At 43.6% G+C, this 20,650-nt stretch overlaps 1 protein-coding gene across 1 annotated transcript in view; it reads right to left on the bottom strand.

Annotated features, from left to right (window-relative positions):
* The window catches only part of FHL1 (four and a half LIM domains 1), a 55,366-nt gene extending 35,211 nt beyond the window's left edge, over positions 1-20,155 (bottom strand). Inside the window, exon 1 of the mRNA XM_074359429.1 lies at positions 20,012-20,155. The gene's annotated coding sequence lies outside the window, so the exon portion shown is untranslated. The remainder of the gene's footprint in view (positions 1-20,011) is intronic.
* Positions 20,156-20,650: the final 495 nt, after the last annotated feature.

Below are 20,650 nucleotides of genomic sequence, written 5' to 3'. Positions count from 1 at the left end.
AACACATTCTACTTTGTATTTACAACCCTTAAAGTTAAAGGAAAACTGCCAAGGCGTTCTGCATATTTCCCCAAATGTCTGTTTATCATATAACATTCGCCCAGCAGTGGATCCGGCCCCTCATTATCAAGCTGTATTAGTTCAAACACTCAGCATTGTTAGCAGGGTGAGCTCATGGCCTATTTCAGTTTTAAATTAACATTTGGCAATCACCCGGGTAATCAAAACAAATGACTCAGTCGTTTAGAATAGATTTATTAGTTGAGACTTTTTTCCCCCCTCTTTTAACATCTTTAGAATATTTTGCCACAAGAGGGCTCAGATCCAGACAGAATGTAGAGCACAAGTCACCAGAGTAATATTTAGAGGTGTTGCTATGGAGATGAGGTGCCTTGCGACTGCTGAAGTTATCTCCAATCAACAACAGGATTAGGATGCAGGCTCATCCCCTCGTGGATGGTTCAGCATGACTAGGAAACAGGTGTGCCTTGTGCTTTTCCCATCGCCGCCGACACAAAGACAGTACACCTGACACACCGCCCTCCCTGCACCCACGAGGCCTCCCCACAAGGCCTCCCTACAGGCATGCTGACATCATCACCCTCCCCGCCCCTAATTATTCAGAAAGGACTGGCTAGGGCTAGGGAGAAAGGAAGTGTGATCATGGCACCATCCCCAATGTGTCAAATCCTGAAACTCACACCAAAGGCACTTTTATATCAACTGTGAAATGTACACGAGCAAATGAAATCTGAGAAAAAGACAGCTCCCCGAGAAGAGGGCCCCGTCTGCTCTGTTCACTGCTCTGGTCCCATGGCCAGAACAGTGCCTGCCACACAGGAGGCGCTAGAGAAGTATCCATCAGATGAAATAAGGCAGACACAAACCAAGGATTATAACCCGGCTCATCACTGCCCCCAGCCCTCAACCAATCAGCTCCAGGCCCATCCAAAAAACAGTGGTTAGAGAGTTTTTTGCAAGTTTAGTTTGTTTTACCAGGGGGAGGTAATTAAGTCTATTTATTTATTTATCTTTAGGTTTTTTTTTAATGGAAGTACTGGAGATTGAACCCATGACTTCGAGCATGCTAAGCACACATTCTTCTACTGAGACATACTCTCCCCGCTGAGATTATTTTTAAACAAAAATAAGCAGCTGGTCCAGTAAGTTCAACAGACTAGTGGGTTCATCTGTTTAGAGACCTTAATAACAGCTGTCAGAGTTGAAGACATCTCTTCCAAACTCAAAATGGACAAGTCTGCCGACTACAGAGACAGGGTCCTTGTCTGCCAGGTCAAAAGCCCAGAGCAAGGCAGATCAGTGCTGGCAACAAAGAGTTAACTTTCAAACACGAATGCCTGAAAGTGACTAGCCCCCAAGGAATACTTTGTAGTCCTCTTCCCACCAGTACTTAAATAGAGATAATATTTTGTTACTCTACTATATGAATAATGTACCCCTGGTTTCATGCTATGCCTCATTTATCCTACAGGACTTGAAGTTTCTTGGTGGCAAAGGCAGAAATGCCTTATTTCTTCTCTAGCTCCCAGGATTTGACATGGTACGTATCTACAAAAGGCTCTGCTCAGCCTCACTTCCCACCGCCCACACCCCACTCATCTGGAACTCACTGTTTCTAGAAGATGCCACACCCTTTCGTGCAGCTGCAGCGAGAATGCAGCATGGCACAGCTGTTCACAGCAAGGGTGCCAGGGTCAGACAGCCTGGGGTCACATGCGGGCCCTGCCTTACATTGGCTGTACCACCACTCTGAGCCTCATAATGGTCAGCTACCTCACAGACAGGCTGACAGTGGCAAGGGGCCAGCGCCTGTAAAGCGCTTAGTGCCTTATACATGAAAAGTACTAGCTGAATATCAGATATATAATTATCATGACTATTGCTGCAGGCGCAGAATGAAATTGTTATCAAACTTGGATAATGCCTTCATATGCTGCCACAGATACTTGGCCCCAAATATACCCCTAGTTAGATCCAGCCGAACTAAAACTTCAAACCTGAACCCATCACCCTCTAGCCTTATTATTATACTGGTTCATTTTACCCACCCCATTGGAACTGATTTTTCCTGGAGATGGATTCAATACATCCAGGGCTCTACTTGAAGTAACCCTGTTCTCTAAAGAACCAGGATAGCTTCCGCCCTAAGACCCCTTCCCTGCGTTCTCTCTGTCTGCTCCCTACCGCTACAAGTTCAGGCTTTGAGGAGCCTGGTGGGGCCAGGGGAGGCTAGAGAACTCAAAGATGCAGGCTCTCCCTTCCAGAGGAAGTCCTTGCATGTCATGTTCCCCGACGCCCTCCAGAGGGCAGAAGAGAGAAAGGCCCAAAGGCTGAGCAGGCAGAGCTCCCTGGTTGGGGTCCAACTTGGGCCCCTGCCAGAGGAGTCTGGTTCCAGAGTTCATGGTTTCACCATCAAAACCAGCCCACCAAGAAAGAGAAAAACGTACAGCAAGATTTTAACAGCATCTGTATTTCCATTTCGCTTTACTGTCGGTGCTAGCGTGTGCCACTTAACATTTAGCTGGGGTTGGGAGGGTAAAGGCCCTCACGGCAGGTAGAGCTGTGTATACTTTCAGATGTGCTGTGTGCGACTGTGGCTCTGATCAGACATGACACAAATCGTGTTGGCGATATTGTGCAAGTCAAAGAAGAAAAACAGAGCAGCAGCCAAAGACAGTGGGTAAAATGTGATGACAGCAAAGTAATCCAAAATAAAACCCAAACACTTTAGGGTCAGTCATGCTGCAAAATAAATCACGTTAATCTTATCCCACCCTGACAGAATTCATAAGTGAAATTAGACAAACCATTTATATTACTCCAGAAGCCAGCAGCTACGTCCTAGTGACATTTAACATACACAATCATTCTCCTTCAGGTCTAGCCACCGTATTTTGGTCACAAGACACTGGCGACCCTATCACTACAGACAGCCAAGCTGCAATGACCCCCAAATCACCAATCAATTGTGTGAATTATGTGGAAAAGAGAACCCAGAGACAGCAGCTGTCTGAATGAACCTAAAAGACCGGTTGAATCAATCAAAATGGATGAGCCCCACAGATTCATTGTCTCCTCTAAATTCTTTGAATGTGATTGTCATGGTAACCATGCCTTAATCATGTCCTTCAGAATATTCTCTCCTACCTCAGAAACCAGAAAGCAGTGAACCCCAAATACCTTCTTAATGAGGTACACTTGTGATGGTACCGGGCGGCCAGCCCAGACTCATTTATCCTGCTTCCATTCAGATGTTTACGCTACTATGATCTTCAGAAACATTGGCGTATGCATCGTCCAAAACGCATTTGAAATACGTAAATCCGTAAAACGCAGGAAGAAATACAAACAAGATGGCCACTTTAGCAGAAGGACTGACAAAGTAGCTCTCATCCAGCAAATTTATTTATTGCTATAAACAAACAGTTCAGATGAAAGATGCCTCATTTTAATAATCTCAACATCATTAAGATCTGCAACATCATCAAATCTTTAACAACACATTAACTAAACAAACAAATAAAACCCAAAAGGATATTATGTTATAGAAACAGAACAAAATCTACCTTTGTGTCCTTATATTAAAGACTGAGTATGATATACACCATACTATGTCTAGAAGATCATTTTTTCCACATAAGTTCCTACATTTACTTTTATATGATATAATATTCTTCACAATTTGAAAACAGACGACTCTTGATCCCACCTGGGAAAAGATAGGTTATATTTTTAAAAGGTATCTTATCTTCTAGATAAACTACACATTTCAAGTTGTGATCTGTCTAGATTCTTCCATAGATTTCTTTTTCTAGTTCCTTCAGAAAACTACAAATCGTGCAGCATTACCAAAGGTAAGCCATTGTTAAACCTTGCATTGGAATATATGTAACCCTTTAAAATACCGAATTTGCCTTTATAAGTTTCCAAACTAGTAACAAAAGGTCTTTCCTTCCAGATATGACACAACTTGTAAACTAACAAAAGGAGGAAAGGTGAGCAGCACGCCCCCCCAGGCCGTGGATAAGCACTAAGGAGCTCTTTCAATGGGCCATTTCTGGATGCAAAGTTAAAGAATTTTTGGTCACAAAGGAGGGATAAGAAATTTTTAAAAATTGTGCTTTTTTAACTGGAGTACTAAAACATTAAGCATACTTTTGCAACAAAAGCAAAAATAATCAAGTGGGACAACAAAAAACAAAAAAAAACAAATAAAACTACGAACCAAATGAAAAGGCAGCCTAGAGAATGGAGGAAAGTACCTGCAAATGATATATATGATAAGGGACTAACATCCAAAATATACAAAGAACTCATAAAACTCAATGCCAAAAAAAAATCGAATTAAAAAATGGGGAGAGAACTGAATACATTCTTTCAAAGAAGACATCCAGATGGCCAACAGACACATGAAAAGATGCTCAACATCGCTAATCCTCAGAGAAATGCAAATCAAAACCGCAAAGAGATATCACCTCACACTTTGTAAGAATAGCTCTCATCAAAACACCACAACTAACCAGTGCTGGTGAGGGTGTGGAGAAAAGGGAACCCTCATGCACTGTTGGTGGGAATGTAACTTGGTACAGCCACCATGGAAAACAGTACAGAGGTTCCTCAAAAAAATTAAAAATAGAACTCACATATGATCCAGCAACTCTACTTATGGGTATTTATTCAAAGAAACTACCTCGAAAACATATCTGCACCCCCATATTCACTGCAGCACTACTTACAACAGCCAAGATATGGAAACCACCTAAATGTCCATCAGTGGATAAATAGATAAAGAAGTTGTGGTGCATGCGTATACAATGGGATACTACTCAGACATAAAAAAGAAGGAAATCTTGCCATCTGCAAGAACATGGATGGATCTAGGGGCATCGTAAGTGAAATTAGTCAAAGAAAGACAAATATTGTATGATCTCTCTTCTATACAGAATCTAGAATTAAAAAAAGAACAACCAAGCTCAAAGATACAGAGAACAGATTGATGGTTGCCAGAGGCAGGGTTGAGGGGGAAGAAATGGATGAAAGAAGTCAAAATGTTAAAAAAAAAAACTTTAGGTATTTTCTGTGTGTATCTTTACATAACCGCTGGCTAACTGCTCTTTGTAAGCCCAAAGAAAAGCAGAAAAACAAAAATCCATTAAGAATACTTACAAATAAAAAAGCCATCAATAACAGAGAAAATAAAACTTACTGGACATGAGGAACAAACAGGAATGCAAAAAAAAAAAAAATCAAATGGTGAAATCCAGCAAGAAAAATGGAGCTGCAAATATTTGCTAAAGTCAAAAGGTAAAATCTTGAAATTCTTGTCCTTTGCCCTAATGTTCAATGGTATTTTTGTTTTGTTTTGTTTTAAAAATATGGAGATTGATGTTCTTTCAGTGACTATTACAACAGCTCCCAAATAAAACAAATGATAAAGTAAAAATTCACTTAATTGACTGATAGGTTTGAATTAGTCATTGCCAAGTTTATAATTTTCCCACAACTCCAAGCATTCCTTCATCAAGAGAAACAGGATTTTTTTCCCCTGCTATGATGACCGTGGGTAGCTTTCTGGGTGACTATAATTTGTATTTTTCTATAACTCACTGGGGAATACCCGCCCCCCAAATAAGAACTCCTAAATCAAAGCAACGAGGGACAAAGGATGAGTTCAGACCCATAGAATGTGACAATCCTGACAGCTGCATCTGGAAAGCGCTGGCTGTCCCAGAAGAAGAGAGGAACTCCTGAGCCAAAGACTATTTTAACACTGCCTTGACCCCCACAATCATCACCGAATCCTGGCCATCTGTCCTGCAGAAGAGCTTTCACACTTTTTCTTCCTTATAATCTCACTTCTACAGTTGTAATGGGGCCCCTGATTACTTCACACCTAGACTACTTCATCAGATGTTCTTGACTATGCACGTGCTCCCTAGAGCTGCCAAAATAATCTTGCAAACATACCACCTTGAACGTATCACTCCCTTTCCCCAAAACCTTCCTCCACTGTAATCTAAAGGCCAAATTTCTAGCACGAAATCCAAGGCCTTCCAATCATCTTCAAACCCACTTTTCCCCTCCCCCATACTCAACTCTGGCTTTGGCTGACTCCCCGCCTCGGAGGTTTGTCACCACTGGAGAATAGCAGGTGCTTTCGCACATGCCACCCTCCTCTAAACCAGTGATTCTCAAATTGGCTGCACCTGGGGAGTCTGGTTGCACCCCAAGTTCCCCCAGATGAATCTAATGTGCAGCCAAGTTTGAGAACCACCACCCCAAATTCCCACAGCCTGTAGTCAAAATTTAGTGAGCATCACAATCTGCTGGGCGGGGGGACTGTTAAACCACAGTGTTGGGCCCCATCCCCAGTGCTTCTGATTCAGCAGGTCTAGGGTGGGCCCATGAATCTGCATTTCTAAGAAGCTCCCAGGTAATGCGGATGCTGCTGATCCAAGGACCCCACTTTGAGAAATGCTGGTCTCCAGTTGTAATTAGTGTAAGTATACAGTACAACTGTATGTACCATATACGTGTAATACTATCAGATGTATACTTGATTTGGCAAAAGAGAAAGTACCATCTTCTGGAATCTCTTCTATTACTGCCTTCTACTGTTATTTAGCTTTTTAACCCATTTGTTTATGAACCAATCTATAGAATGTCTTAGCGATTATCCAGCCCGATTCCCTTTCTATAAACTGAGACCCCGAGAGGGCAAGTAATTTGCCCAAGGGACCAGATGGTTATTGGCAGAACTTGGGCTAGGATTCCAAACTCCTGACTCTCTCCCTTCCCCCTCAGTTCAGGACTCTTTCCACAACATCCTTAATGCGTCTCTAACAGCGGCTCCAGTTAGAATAGATGTTCCTCGCTCAAAGAGATCGCTTTTGTTTTTAACATGTCCCACAGCATCTAGCAAAGGGCCCTGCACACAGAGTATGCACTCAATAAACATTTGCTGACTACATTTGATGAAGTGCTCGGACTCCTACTGTATAAGCTGGGTTGGGCACTCCATGAACTGCTTCCTTACACGCTGGCAACAGGGCACCCCTGCTCCAATCAATTAGCCACAGAGTAAATCCTTCCACATCAGCGTGCCCGCAGCTATAGGACAATAACAAACACGTCGAGAAAAATCAGATTTAAAAAAATCCACTTTTAAAAGTGGAAGGAATGGTAAGTTTACAGGGTGACACAAATCAACTTTCAAGTCGCCTGTCAGGAACTTTACAAAGCACCCTAAGTTCCATTTTACCCCTAACAAGCCTGCACAGCCGGTTCCGGAAGCCTGGCCGTGAAGGAAGCTCGTCTGAAGGGCGCTGCTCCGGGAGTCTGACTGCTTCAGCCAAGGGTCCCCCAGCTTTTTAGTGCTGAGACCCTCTTTCCTTGTTCCTTAACAGAAAATTCACAAGTAACTGAACTAAGAGTACAGGAGAGACAGAGGGGAGGGGGACAAAGAGGAGCCAAAGGGCAGCGAGCAGCAGCTGGGTGAGCAGCGAGGGACATGATGGTGTCACACACCCGCCCTGCCTGCCACTGCTACGGCACCGCCGCAGGCCTTCCAGCTATTTCCAGCAGCCTGGTCGGGAGGACCAGGACTGAGCCAGGCCTCCAGACTGACCGGCCGAGCCCGTCTACACCTGTGGTGCAAATACACGATGATGTGGTCAGACCATTACTTTAGCCGTCTCTATGACAGACATGACTGCTGTGCAATCAAGACAGCTCGCAGAACGTGATGGGAGTTGTGAAGGTGACCACCAGGAATGCACTGGCAGTGTCACCGTTTGGTTCGCCACTGGCCCACAGGCACCTGTGATCCTGCAGCCTAACTGGAATCCCCGGCCTCCATCACGGACTGGGACTCAGGGAGAGGTTATTCCTGTTCCCCCGTTCCCCATCCCCCTGTGAAAATCTCCTGCTTCCAACAGAGGTAGGATCACATGTACAGTCAACCAATCAAGCAGTGGATCAAGAAAAAAATACGTGAAAGCTTGTCTAATAACAAGTATAACAACACATGTACAGGACAAATCCATACACAAAAACGTTTCTTCCGATATACAAAATAAAATTTACTAAGTAGGTGAACTCTATTAACTCACTCCCTCTTTACTGGTATTTTTTCAGGTAACTATACGAAGTTTTTGACCCTGGGTCTAATCACAGACCTGACAGACACACTCCATGAACAGCCACGTCCCCAGACACCCATTCCTTGAGTGACCGCCCTCATATATGTTCTAATTCTGTACACTCTGTCAGTTTCTTCTCTTCCAATGATTTTAACATCATCCCCACATTAGCTTGTCTCCTTCAGTCTCTACATCCGTCTCAGGCCTGATCCCCACCCCCACCTACTAATGCCTACATAGAATGTTCTGTTTTCATAGCCAACTCAAGAAAGCAGCATATATTTGTAGTTGTTCATAATCACCCAGTTCCAATATACAGAAACCATTTACAACAAGACCTTAAAAGACCTAATCTCTTCACATGGGTTTACTATCCACCAGCCCTGCTGAGTAACTGCCCAGAGGTTCTGGTGTCAGGTCTATGCTACTACAAGCCATGCGATAGCCTCTGGCCCAAAGCAATCAAACTCTGACCTGGATACTGGCTCCAAGAGTTGGCATGAGCTCACCAATTGTCACTGTTGATACTGATACCACAACTGCAAGGATCAAAAAGAGGGCTCATTGGGTTGTAGGGCAGGGAATTTGTCAAGTCTGTGTCTCCATTCCACCACAAAGATGGCACAACGCCCCAATGGTGGCAGACAAAGAAAGTCCCAACCCAGTGCTCACACTGACCGGCCCAGTAACTCTTGTGCAACCAGACAGTGGTGAGCAGCACTGGGCAGCTCTCCTGACAGCTCATCCTTTCCCTTTTCGGGGGGCCCGTGGTACAAGTTATATGACTCATGACCAAGCACTTCTCTTACTTTACTAGTACTTAAAAATGAATACTGCACTTTTATCTACAAGTTAATAATAAAAAGTGCCTAACATAGTCATTGTATTCTGAATCCCATATGTATGAAAATTTATTTTTAACTAATAGATTTTTTAAAAGCAGCTGGAAGTTTACAAAACAAATGAGCAGAAAGTAGTTTCCACACACCTGCACAATACCCTCTTCCCATTTTCCTCTACCATTAACATCTTACGTTATTGTAACTTACCTTCACAGGTGATGAGCCACCACTGATACTATCACATAATGTCCAAAGTTTCTATTATGGTTCACTCTGTGTTGTGCATCAATAGATTTTGACAAATGTTGAAGGTTTTTTTTTAAAAAAAAAAACTTTACAGTACATTCTAAGAAACAATAAATCACCTTACCCCAAGACAATTTTAATTGCTTCAGCTTTGTAAAAGGTAGTTTCATAGGTGCACTGTAATGTAAATCATTCCTTTCTTTTTAATGATTTATGGTTTCCAAGGCCATCTATAACATATTCAACTTTGATTATCTGAAAACCAACCTCTCAACAACTCTCAAACCTCCAGTGTGGCCCCAAACTGAAAAGCAATCTGAGGAAATTATTGGGTCACAAAACAAAAAGTAAGAGAAACAGCCTCCAATATGGTATGTGACGTGTTGGAATTAGTTTGCTGATGACTCAGTCTGGAGATGTTTATACAAACAGCTTTGTCTTGGGAAAGCAGAGCAGTGTAAGAGGAGCGGCACCAGGAGACAGAAAAGATGAGGAGGAAGAAAACCGGGAAAGGAAGACAGAAGAGGGCAGAAACAGCAGAAATCAGGAGTGGCAGGTGGGGACTAGAGCAGGACAGAGTGACAGCAATGGGATGGACAGCCAGCTAGATATAAATGGATAGTGACATGAATTATTTTGAGAGGGTGAGTGAAGAAGGGTCAAATTGCATCTCAATACTACAGCCCTTAAATTTCCTTATCATTTGTTCAGCTGAATACATCAATGGGAAAGCAACACTCGGCAGGTTAAAAGCGGGCTTTGCACCTAAGTGTATGAAGATGGTACACCTTCTGTCGACTGAAAATTCCCTCTGAAACCTGTTTCAAATCTTTTGGAAGTCTCTAGGGATAGGATTATTCCTGAAGAATGATTATATAAATACACTAGCTGGAGGTATAGATCTATACGTGCAAAACATTTCTTCTCATCCTTTCATTTTAACTTTATGAGTAAGTGTGAAGCAGAGCTCAAATTACTTTATTTGTCCTGTCCTTGGGGGGATGTGACATCTCACTGTATCTCCTTCTTTAGAAGAACATACACCGCCTTTCTATTTTATCAGAATTGTTTCGGGTGGGGGAGGGTATAAGTCAAGTGGCAGAGCGCATGCTTAGCATACGCCAGGTCCTGGGTTCAATCCCAGTACCTCTTCTAAAAATAAACAAGCCTAATTACCTCCTCGGCAAATTGTTTCTCTCTTGGCTGTGATTTCCCTTCAATCCAAGTTATGTAACGAGACTATACAGTCCAGAGGCTGTGGTTTACTTGCAGGCAAAATTCTTAAGGACTCATCTTTAGATAATGGGGAAGAAGTTGTAGGAAATCAAACCCGGACTCTCTCTACAATATGATTTTAGACTGTGTTTTAGACTTAGACCTGGTCTTTGGATAGAGAAAGTCACAAACTTTCCACTCTAAGTTAGAAAGCAGCTCTCACACAAAAGCAGACCAGGGCTGCCCGGGGGCGGGGGCAGGGGAAGAATGTATTGCAAAAGAAGCATGAGGAAACTTCTGGGGGAGTGACAAAAATACTCCACACCTCCTGATGCTGGCAGTGGTTTCATGGGTCTACACATCCGTCAAAACTCATCAAATTGTATGCCTTGAGTGGATGCAGTTTACTGTACATAGATGACACCCAATAAATTTGATATTAAATCACCTTGACAATCATTCCATGATGTCTATGTATATGAAATCACCAGGCTTTTGAATACATACAATTATATCTGTTAATTATTCCTTAATAAATTGGGAAGAAAAGTTGACATTTTAAAAGTGGCTCCTCTAACAAAGGCCAACTGCTTTATCTGTAGATGCAAGTATCAACTTTCACCTCTTAGTAGTTTGGCTGTTTTGTTTCTTTCCTTGGTGTACTTAGGTGTGCCTACTATATTGGAAAACTCTGTCACCTGTGGCCTAGAAGGGAAGGGCCTGGAATTTGAAAATCGGAACTGACGCTGGCATCTGGAGATGTAGAATCTTGACAAGGAACTTCAAGTGACTCCCTAGCTTCTAGAAGCCATCTTGCTGGGGACTTTAAAAAAAAAAACATTTCAAGTATTTGAAACTACCATTATTTACAGAGTATTTCTTAGAAACTATTAAAAAACATAAAATGTTGTTAATTCAAAATGTCTAAATCCACTACTATGGCTTAGTGATATCAATATTTTTGGAATTTAGAATTCGTGTCTATGTGTACCCTTTAGTCTCTATAAAACCTGGGGGGAACACCTGTTACTTCAGTTTGCCCGGTCACATGGAAGTGCAGATGCCTGATTATGTCTATAGGCAGGCGCTGGCAATTAGCTTCCCGAACAAGAATAAAGTATAATACTCGACGTGGCAGAGATTCACTGAAAAACCAATCCTTAATGGCTTCCGAACAAATCACACATTTGTCATCTGACAGAACCCAGCAGCTTCGTCTGCAACTCTAAAACTGAAAGTGAGCAACAAAACTTGTTAATCAATCGAGTAACAGAAATTTAGTCTTGTGCCATCCTCGTCAAAACAACCTTGATGATAAAACCTCTACATTATCAGTTACCATTTCCTTAGTATTGAAAGTACATTTAAAACTTTGTGGATACTTTGTGGATTTTTCAAATTCTTGTGATTAGAATGACTATGGAACATTTTCTGTCTCGAATATAGTAAGATCCCGAGTTTTTACGTGGGTAAATAAAATATAAATCCTACAAAAAACAGACTACCGTCAATCAAGACTGATTTTGATTGCTCTTTCCTTTTTCTAGGTTTCACTGCATTAAAAAAAAGTAACAGTACACATGTATCTTCTATCCGTGTATTTCATACCTACCGTAGTTCCAGAATGAAGTGCAAGCAATCTCATTGGTTTAAATACAGACGAAAGCCGTGTTCAGAAGTGAATCCAATGTACTACAGGAAGCTGGGAAGAGCTGGCGGCTCGCTGCCAGTGCACATACTCATTAGCAGGCAATAATGAGGAACAGGAGCAAAAACTATTTAAGAACACACCCCTAGGCAAGGGTACAATTTTCTCATTTGTTCAAATAGTAAGCCCTTGGCAGTGAGTATCCATATTTGCTATTTCATGTAGCTTTAGCACTGGCTGGGGCCCTGGCCATAGAGAAGGGGCAATTTTGCGTTCGCAGGTTTACATGTGTACGCACGCAGCCTCTGTAATCTCTGGATGTATTTGTTTAATTCAATGCTAACAGTGACATTTCTGTATCAAGTGACACCAGATCTCACCCGACCCCTGCTCTGGAGAGCAGCTTCCCTGCCTATCCCAGGCTGAAAAACGGACCTGGCCTGGGTTGGGGTAACTGGAATACTGGCAAACTGGGGAAGGGGAAGATGAACATGATGACTCTGAGAGCCCAGAAAAAGGAAAGTGGGCAGAGTGCAATGGACCAAAAAAAAAAGTTACCCTAAGAATGAAACAGACACATGGGCAAAAGAGACACGAAGAAAGAGTGACCCCCTACAGCTACAGAAAGAATAAAGAAGGCCAAGAAAGAAAGGGAGTAAAGTGGAGGAACTTATTTTTAATAGTGCTGGATTAAAAAACGACAACACTGCCTGTGAGTGCACATGAGCATGTGCCAGTATTTGCTACAATTTAATTTCCTAAGTTTGGAAGCAAATGCAATCTTTATTTATTTTTTTTAACTTTTTTTTATTGATTTATAATCATTTTACAATGTTGTGTCAAATTCCAGTGTTCAACACAATTTTTCAGTCATTCATGGACATATACACACTCATTGTCACATTTTTTTTCTCTGTGAGTTATCATAACATTTTGTGTATATTTCCCTGTGCTATACAGTGTAATCTTGTTTATCTATTCTATAGTTTTGAAATCCCAGTCTATCCCTTCCCACCCTCCACCCCCCTGGTAACCACAAGTCTGTATTCTCTGTCTGTGAGTCTATTTCTGTCCTGTATTTACACTTTGTTTTTGTTTGTTTGTTTGTTTTTGTTTTTGTTTTTTAGATTCCACATATGAGCGATCTCATATGGTATTTTTCTTTCTCTTTCTGGCTTACTTCACTTAGAATGGCATTCTCCAGGAGCATCCATGTTGCTGCAAATGGCATTATGTTGTCAGTTTTTATGGCTGAGTAGTATTCCATTGTATAAATATACCACTTCTTCTTTATCCAGTCACCTGTTGATGGACATTTAGACTGTTTCCATGTCTTGGCTATTGTAAATAGTGCTGCTATGAACATTGGGGTGCAGGTGTCATCCTGAAGTAGATTTCCTTATGGATACAAGCCCAGGAGTGGGATTCCTGGGTCATATGGTAAGTCTATTCCTAGTCTTTTGAGGAATCTCCACACTGTTTTCCATAGTGGCTGCACCAAACTGCATTCCCACCAGCAGTGTAGGAGGGTTCCCCTTTCTCCACAGCCTCTCCAGCAGCAAATGCAATCTTTAAAATTTCTTCCCCACAATTTTAACAGGTACCTCGCTATAGAAAGGGAGAAAATACTTTCATGCAGCAACAGCTCCAACAGGGGCCTTCCAGGCTAGGATGTATAAAGACTCTTACCGAGTCGTTTTGCATGTCTGTGACCTTAGGCATATTTGATAAACCTTGGCACCTATACTTGCCTCTTTGGCTAGAAGAAATGAAACTAAAGGCTAGAGATCAGAAGAGGTTCCCCACCACAAGTGTTCAATTTCAGTGAAGCAAATAACATGATAAATACCTGCACACAACTGTTCTGATCATTTTCTGAAATTAAGAAAAAGTTGGCCTTTTATAGTTAACATACTTTTACCATATAACTTGATCTTTTGACAGACAGGCCAACAAAAACTTCTTGGCTGTGAAGTTTTTAATTAGAAAATAAAACCTTATCTACATATGGAGGACCGAAAACTTCAAACTGGAACTCTGACATTAATACATCACGTGACCTTGGATCAGGTGCTCAATCTCTTTGAGCCTCGATTTTCCCTTCTGTAAACTGAAGGGAGAGTGGGTCCGGACAGCCCCTTCTAGCACTGAAATTCTACTATTCAAGTTGGAGGAGGAGGAATCTTAAGGAGGTTACATGAGGAGGCCACGGGATGGTTCTCTAACTCTCTACTCTTGGGTGCAGCTCCCACTTCATTCCTCATGACCATAATTGCCACCTAGAGATGCAACAATAATTCATAAGATCTTCTGGTAAAAAAATTTTTTACACTTAGACTACACTTATAAGCTGGAGATTTTGCAACAGGCTCTGAATCCACCATTTAACACAAATCACTGCATTTTCAAAAGAAATATAAAACACTGTTGCTAATTTCTGGGTAGTGGATTATAAATAATTTTTATTTTCTTCTCCAGGCTTGTCTGTATTTCCTGAATTTCCCTACAATGAAGAAGTACCTCTCTTATCATTAAAATAACAGATTTTCAAAAGGATTAGTGCATTCTTGCAAGTTTTATCAGATCTCTCTTGAGTCTACTCTAAAATCATGGCAAGGTGGTACAAAATCAGGGCAGCATCACAATGCACGTCCACACACAGTGGTTGATGGCCCAGGTGGCTGGCTGCTGCAGTCGGAATCAGCACATCAGTATTACAATTAGAATCTATGGCTCACAGTCCTATGTGGAAATCAAAACGTAAATTTTATCTAAATAGCATTTCTTTTTTTCCCCCAGCATCCTGGATCTTGAGAATCATGGTGAAAATTCCTTTCCAATTTAAAGTAAATGAAATGAAACATGAGGAACTTCTACCCCCCCCCCCCACATACACACACAAAATGCTTGCCCGACAAAGTATGATTGCTATTGGGCTGGTTTTTATTCTTCTTCTTTTTATGCTTTAAAATACAACACATCAAAAGTTGAAATAAATATTTAGCTGTCAAAACAAAACACACCCCCATATGGAAAACACAAGTATGAATCTGATGACGTTTATTATAAAAACAACTTCTACAGCAAAAAACAAATGTTTAAATTGCAGAAATGTAGAAAAAGACTACAAAACTAAATGCTGTCATTGCTAAATTCTATACAACAGTCCAAAAAAGGTAGAAGGTAAGCCACAGAAAGGATGTAAACACAATTAGGGAACTTCCAGCTTCACTGTCATCAGACCAGTGTTTGAAAATTCCAAGTAAGATAGAAAATAAAGTTCTCCAAAATGACAACGCAGGCTCAGTTCGGGCGGATCTCTACAACAAACTCCATGTTGAACTCAATTCTTATCAGTTGAGGAATGTATAGTAATTCACCTCTCCATTCTCTACCTAAATACAATCCATCATCTACAACTTAACTCTGAAGCCACTTTTCACCCAGGACCAGTCACTCACCTCTCTGCAGAAGGCTCCCCAACTCACCCGCTTCAGCAACCCCACACCAACCTCACTGTGTGCTGCGCACCATAACCACTTTGCAGAGATGCCATGAGGATCACATGACCTAACAGGTATAAATTCAACTCACATATTTTCTAGAGCTATAGTGGGCCTTCAAGTAACGTCAGTTCCCTTTCTCCTCCTACTCCTGGCCACTTACTCCCAAGTATGATCAAATTTAACGTTTATGGTTTTAATTACTCTCCAGCAAGCTCAATGGTGTATAGGACATGTGGTAATTTTAATTTTGTTAAGTAAGACTTTGAATGGAGTGCATCACAAGGGAGACAGTACGACGTGCTGAACTTCTGAGGAGTAACACAAACCTAATTTTTACGTCCCCTTCCAACCTTGACCAGCTGTGACACCTAGGGCAAATTACTTTACCTCTCTGGGCCTGGTTTCTCATTTACAAAATGAAGAGACTATGCAACATATATAACACCGGGCATAGAGAAAGTACCATGAAGGGTATTTTTTTATTGGTGTTTTAATTATTCAGGTCAATGTTCAGAAACTAGTCACTTTTAAGACTAGTCAGCCAACTACTAGGTCATGTCAAGAACTGTCAGTCTACTCTCCTGAAGTTATTTCACTGTGTTTTGTAGAGGAAATTACATCAACTGGCCACACCCCAACCTGTGACAGCCAAAAACATCTCTAGACATTTTTCAATGTCCCCTAGGGGGCAAAACTGCCCCAGTTACAAACCACTGGTCTAGCACGATCCACAGATGGGAAATCTCATAGGTATCGTGAGGCAGCCCTGCAGGAGGACAAAGGTTTACTCACCCTACCATTTAGTGTTATCCGCTCCTCTGGGTTCCATCATTCATTAGTGTCCATAATTCAAAGCTGACCACAGGAAGACAAATATTTTGGCCCAATCTGCCGTCAGAAACTGCTTTAAGCCACAGGAAGGAATGCTGGCCTGGGTGCCTTTTCACTACTCTATATAGTGATACAAAATGCTGAACTTTAATATCAAGAAATCTGCTACGTCCTATTTACTTTACATAAAATTTTAAAAGCCCACTGACCTTAAGATGACTTATAAACGATGTAATTACCCAAAATGACAAAGTATGTCTTAGTTGGGAAGGTGAGATGGAATTTATGCAGTGACTAATACCCTAGAAAGAACCGGCTCCCCTGTCTGCACGGATGAAGCATGTTTACTGCACACAAAGCGCTATGTTCAAGTCCAGAAGATCGTGGACAACTCTTGATTATTCACAACAAACTTACTGTCTATGTTCACTTCAATAACTACACCAGAAAGCAGGAGCCATTTCTTACCCACTGGGCACCCTGCACCTAGCAGAGCTTCCAACTGAGGCGGTAACTCAGTAAATGTTGGTTGAGTAAATAAATGGTCATATATTGTGCTTAATTAAGTACTCCATTGACAAAATAAATAAATAAATAAACCTTTCTTTGCTCTCATCCAAAAGGAGCTGAAAAGATCTTTTAAGAGAAATCAATTAGAGTCTACTCCTTTTTACTCCAAATCCAAACAACCGGAAAGTTCAATTAACCAAAAAATTTTGCAGACAAAACTTGGGGAAAGCAGCAGATAGATAAGGCCTAAAGCTCAAGCAAGCACAGACATTTGTTCAGCTCCCACGAGGTTATAAAAGCCAAGTCTGCGGGCACCAGAGGAGAAAACGGGAACCTGGACGTGGGAAGCAGGAAGACAGGGATTCATCAGCCTCAGATGGTTAGCGGCTGTCCTTCAACGAATGCTTATTTTTTTAAATGTCAAAACTTTAGAGGTGAGGGTCCATTTCGTAGGCAGAGGCTTGATTTACTTTTCAAATGGATATGAGAAAAATCTTTAAGAATGTTTAGAAAGCTATCTGATCATATTTTTGTTAATTTTTGAAATTGCTTCATCTCTTTCCCCTCCTCCAGTCCCACAGGGCAAACAAAAAGCTGGGTAAATGACACTCCATTTACTCCTTTTGTCTAGAGAAACTTAAAACCCACCACCATCACATGCTTCTCTCTGTAAAGATTCCACCACTCCCAGCATTCTATTCATAAGAGAAAAAAAGTCAGACTTAAATCGTATTTTTAATTTATCATTTTTGATCCTTGCTTGTGTATACAATGAGTAGCACATTAACATTAGAAATGGTGTAAAGAATAGTGTTTAAACACATTCTCATCCATCTTTGAGACCAAAATCTCTATTTCCACTTAAAACATTTCCAGCCTATCATTTCCAGTAAACAAATAAATTATCTTGTTTAAGTGGTCCATTAGTTTGATACATATTAAATTAGCTTCAATTTACTGGTATCATACAAGAAGAATTTAACCAATTTAAATCTTACACAATTTTTTTTAAGTTTCACTCAAAAACCTAGACTTGGTTGGAAAAAAAAACCTTTCCTCCAAAAATTCAATACGGGAATGGTAGCTTTGAATTTCAAAGACCATATACCGTTACAGAATCTATACGGTAGTCTTGGGCTGTATACTTATAGGCAGGTGGTTTGCACAAATCATGACCTGACCAATTTCCTGATGCATAAAGATTATATTTGCTATTAAAAACGTTAAATAAGCACTTTTAGAGACTAAAGGTAAGGCTAGATTGGCACTGTATGTAACCAAAATAGGAAAGCACGTATAGCCTCACCACATTAAAGGCCTAAGCCTTTTCAATAGGTATTCTTCTGAAGCAAATACGCATGAGTTTCCAAAGGCGAAGCTACCATCCCAGAAGCCCTTGCTTCTTCAGTGTAAAGAATGGGGAGGGTTGTGTTCCTGGCGATGAGCTGAGGAGGGAAAGGCTCTGAAAAATTCCAAGGGGGCTCATAATTTAAACTTATGCTATTCTGCAAATGTTCACATTTCCAGTGAACAACATAAAATTTACATTAAAACCGTCTCAATCAAGATAACGGAAAAAAATTATTCCTGCTGCTCTATAAGCTTGCCATAGATTTGATAACCCAGGGAAGAATTACAGGCAATTACAAAATGATGGCTCCAATTAGGAAAACTGGATCTAGTCCAAATTCAAATCAAAGGGGGCTCAGACAATCCCGATGGAATAATTTAAATAAATATAGGGGACTTCCAGCAAAGACATACGTTTATCCTATTTCTACCTCTTCTGAAAGCCAAGCAAAATGCTACAATGACGTATCACTTGCACTTCAGGAAATTCAAAAACCAAACCTGGAGTCCCCTTAATAAACCTTGTTCTCTTCTTTTCCCAAGGGGTCTCGCTGGTACAGGGTTTTTATTTTAAAGGGCAAGCAAAACAAACCTGAGAAACTCGCACAGTCCCAAATGCAAAAAAAAAAAAAAAAAATATATATATATATAGCACTGAATACGAACCACAGTCTTCTCTTGATGATTTCCAAACCTCTACCTAGTCCTGGATGCCTAAGAGGCCGCGAGGAATGGGAGAGAAAGAGAAACTTCGAAAGCAGAAACCGCTCTCCCAGAGCCTAGAACAGACGGCACCTTGGAGGGATTTCATGCTTTTGGAGACGAAAGGTCACACCCTGCAGTTTCGAAAATCCACCTTCTAAGGCTTAACTCACGTGACAGAATCTTCCTCCTGCTTCTCTAGGTTCCGCGCTGGAGCTGAACTCCCCCACTCTCCCCACCCCCATTCGCCAACCCCTCGCCATCCCCTTAGAGAGAAGAGCCACAGCGGACCCTCCCCCTCCTCTTCCTTCCCTCTGAACCCCACCCCCACTTCTCTGAACCCCTCCCCACCAGCATCCCCGTCGAGAAAACCGTGGCGAGCCCCCTCACCTCCACTCCCTCCCATCCCCAACCCCCGCCATCCCCGTTGTGCGAACCGAGGCAGGTCTCCTCTCCCTCCCTCCCCCAACCCCGCCATCCTCGAAGGGAAAACCGAGGGGAGCCCCCCACTTCATCTTCATCCGCTCCCCGCAACCTTGGCTAGCTATCCTCGCTGAGAAAACGGAGAGGTGCCCCCACCTCGCCCAACCCCCCACTGCCCGCCATCCTCGGCGTGAAAACCGAGGGCCTCCCTTCTCTCTCTCCCCACTCCCCAACATTCCGCAGAGTAAAGCAGGGAGACCCTCCCCTCCTCCTGCCCGTTCCCCCCACCTCCCGGCGCTCTCGGTCCCCTCCGCCCGCCACCCCGGCGGCGAAACCTCGAGGGAGACTGAGGCACGCACCGGAGGGGAGGGGACCCCGCTGTCGGCCGTCCCGCAACCCGGTGCGCCCACAGCCCCCACCCCCGGCTGGGCGGCCGAGGCCCGAGGCCGCAGGTACCGGCCTCGGGAGGCCGGGCGGGCGGGGCGGCGGGGCAGGAGGGCAGTCGTTCTCCCAGGACGCGGGCCCGGCGGGCGGGAGGCACACACGCACGCACACGCGGAGAGAAAGCGGGCTTACTGCTTGAGGATGCTCGCCCGCGGGGTTGTCTCGGCGGCGGCAGCTGCCTGCACCGGAGCCGAGGCGCGGCTGCGACGGCGGCGGCTGCGGACTGAGCCCCCTCGGCTGGGCGGTGGATGTAGGGCGCGGGAGGGGCGTGAGGGGAGGGGCGCGCGGGGGAGGCGGGGAGGGGCGCGCGGGGGAGGTGGGGAGGGAGGGCGCGCGCGCGCGGGTGCGGGCGCGGCTGGCCCGGGGCGGGGCGGGGCGCGCGCCAGCCCGGGCTCGGCCCGCGGGGTCTGCGGTGCGGGGCGCGCGCGCTCGCGGGAGCCGGCCCGGCCGGGGGTGGGGCGGGGCGGGGCGGGGGCGGGAGCGCCACGCACCCCGCGCGGCCACGTGCCCCCGCCTCGGGAGCAGCCCGCTGCCTGCAAGGCGCGGGCGCGCGTGGAAGGTGGCTGCGAGGAGGCGGTGGCGAGCGTATACCCGGAGGGCCGGCTCCCTCCCCGGAGCCCGAGGAGAGGGAGGGCTGGGGGCGCCTGGAGCTCCCCTCCCTCGCGCCGCAGCCCTCGAGGCTGGCGGGGAGTCACGAGTCACTGCAGGCAGCCGCGGCCGGGCCGGGAGATGGGAGCAACAAAGAGAGTCAAGAGAAGGTGGCCTCATCAG

Source organism: Camelus bactrianus, chromosome X, assembly GCF_048773025.1.
Source record: "Camelus bactrianus isolate YW-2024 breed Bactrian camel chromosome X, ASM4877302v1, whole genome shotgun sequence".
NCBI lineage: Eukaryota > Metazoa > Chordata > Mammalia > Artiodactyla > Camelidae > Camelus > Camelus bactrianus.
The sequence above is the reverse complement of the archived record's forward strand: the minus strand, read 5'-3'. Positions and strand labels throughout refer to the sequence as shown.